We start from the raw sequence: 2,857 nt of genomic DNA on the forward strand, positions 1-2,857 counted from the left end.
ATCCTTTGAGATTGCAACTCTACCTAGACCCAATACCTTGCTTTTACCAGTGTCAGCAAATGTGATGTGACTCTTGTCAGATGGATATAAGGTTGAGTCCATGATAAGACTTCGATCACCAGTCATATGATTAGTGCATCCGCCGTCCATAATCCATTCTGAAGCATGAGGTGTCATACCCTACAGTACAGTTAGGGGGATAGGCTTCACCAAGAGTATTGTGAAGCATAAACATTTGACGCACAAGAGGATTATCAAAGCTCAGATCAAGGTTAGGACTGATAGGATGATTGGCAATCGATTCAGGAACAAAATACATAGTGAGACCATTTGAGCATTTTATCTTGCGCCCAACAAGATTTTTAGGTCCCTAGTAATAGCATCGGACGCCTTTGATTTTCGGCTGGAGACCTTTCCCTGCAAAAGAAAGTTAATTCTTCTTAACCACCCACATCTTCAGGGGTGGCTTAGAAGCAATGAGTCTAAGTGCAGCATCTGAGAACTTCTGCTTTGGAGCCTTAGCAAATATCCTTGCAGGAGATGAATGATACTCATATGAATAAGCAGAAAAGTTCTTAGTTTTATGAACATAGCGGTTTGAAGAAACATGTTCATATTCATAAGTCTGAGTATGATTTCCCTGCAACACATTGGCGTTCGGGTGACTCCGGTGAGCCCTCTGTCTGTATGAAGCCTTTGGACCATATGAAACCTTTGGTCTGGGATTTGTCTTCTTCCCTTGTGGTGTCATGATGACATTCACAGGAAGATTCTCAAGACACCTTCTGGGAACCCAGATCTTCTTCATAGGTGGTCCATTCCTGCAGTTAGTACCGATATACCTGGCAAACACTTCACCATTCTGATTCTTAAACAGTTTATAGTTTGCATCAAAGGATTCATCAATGATAATAGGGTTAGCACAAGTGAAGCCAGATAAGGTGGATGGGTCCACTGAAGGTCCCTTTGCAGCAACCCATGTGGTTTTGGGTACTGCTCAGGCTTCTAGTAAGAACCATCAACATTCATTTTCCTCTCGAACCCAACACCTTCTTTCCTAGGGTTTTGATTCAGAATCTGCTTTTTCAGGACATCGCACAGCCCTTTGAAACTTTTGTACATCCCTGTCTCAAGCAATGTCTTCAACCTAGCATTTTCATCAGCAATAGTAGTGGCATCCACAGTAGAGGGGTTAGTTACCACATCAACAATTGAAGATATTGCACCAGTAGTAGTAGTAGAACATTCAGCAACAGAAGTAGCGTTATCACGCTCAAGGGATTTTAGACATGGTGGTTCAAATCCTTCCTGAGCGGGACTGATCTATTGAGCGCGAAGTGACTCATTCTCTTTTTGAAGATCTTCATGAGCCGCTCTCAAGTTCTCAAGTTCTTGCTTCCTTTGAAGATAATCGTAGGAAAGCTTTTCATGAGTTGTTGAAAGCGTTTCATGACGACTTTCAAGTTTCTCGTACTTAACATGAAGATTTTTTATGTCTTCAATTAAGGACTGAGGTCGGGTCATTTCTGCGTCCAACAGGTCATCGCTTTTGTCTAACATTTTTTGAATATGTTCCATAGCTTTCTGTTGTTCAGTTTCAATTTTAGCAAGTGTTTTGTAGCTGGGTTTGGATTCACAATCAGAGTCATCTTCACTTGATGTTTGAAAGTAAGCATCGCGTGAGTTTACCTTGGCACCACGTGCCATGAAGCAGTAGGTGGGAGCGGAGTCGTCCTTGTCATTATCATCAGTGTTGGTGACGGAGCCTTTGTCTTCAGTGTTGAAGATGGACTTGGCAACGTAGGCTGTAGCCAGAGCCAGACTTGCAACACCAGAGTCGGACTCCTCCTCAGACTCCACCTCCGCCTCCTCAGAGGCAGACTCCTCCTCTGAGTCCATCTCCTTGCCAACAAAAGCACGAGCCTTGCCAGATGAGCTCTTCTTGTGTGATGAAGACTTCGATGAAGATTTGGAAGAAGACTTTGAGGATTTCTTCTTCTTCTTGTCATCAGAATCATATTCCTTGCTCTTTTTCTTCTTCTTGTTTTCATTGTCCCACTGTGGACACTCAGAGATGTAGTGACCAGGTTTCTTGCACTTATGGCATGTTCTCTTCTTGTGGTCATGAGTAGAAGCTTCATCATTTCTTGAGCTGGATCGTGAAGACTTTCTGAAGCCTTTCTTCATGGTGAACTTCTGGAACTTCTTCACAAGCATAGCAAGCTCCTTTCCAATGTCTTCAGGATCACCAGAACTGCAGTCAGATTCTTCTTCAGATGAGGAAACAACCTTTGCCTTCAAAGCGCCAGTTCGGCCATAGTTGGGACCATAGATGTCTCTTTTCTCAGATAGCTGAAACTCATGTGTGTTAAGCATCTCAAGTATGTCAGACGGATCGAGTGTCTTGAAGTCTGGGTGTTCTTCAATCATCAGGGCTAGGGTGTCAAACGAGCTATCATGTGATCTGAGGAGTGTCTTGACGATTTCATGCTTGGTCGTCTCAGTGGCACCGAGAGCATGAAGCTCATTTGTGATGTCAGTGAGGCGATCAAACGTGAGCTGGACATTCTCATTGTTGTTTCTCTTGAAGCGGTTGAACAGGTTGCAAATGACACTGATCCTTTGATCTCTCTGGGTTGAGACGCCTTCGTTGACCTTGGAGAGCCAGTCCCAGACTAGCTTCGACGTTTCCAGAGCACTCACACGGCCATACTGCCATTTGGTCAGATGACCACAGATGATGTTCTTGGGAGTAGAATCCAGTTGAACGAACTTCTTGACATCAGCAGGGGTGACACCTTCACCAGTCTTGGGAACGCCATTCTTGACGACATATCAGAGGTCGACATCAATGGCT

The sequence above is a fragment of the Triticum aestivum genome, chromosome 7D (genome assembly GCF_018294505.1).
Source record: "Triticum aestivum cultivar Chinese Spring chromosome 7D, IWGSC CS RefSeq v2.1, whole genome shotgun sequence".
In the NCBI taxonomy this organism is placed as follows: domain Eukaryota; kingdom Viridiplantae; phylum Streptophyta; class Magnoliopsida; order Poales; family Poaceae; genus Triticum; species Triticum aestivum.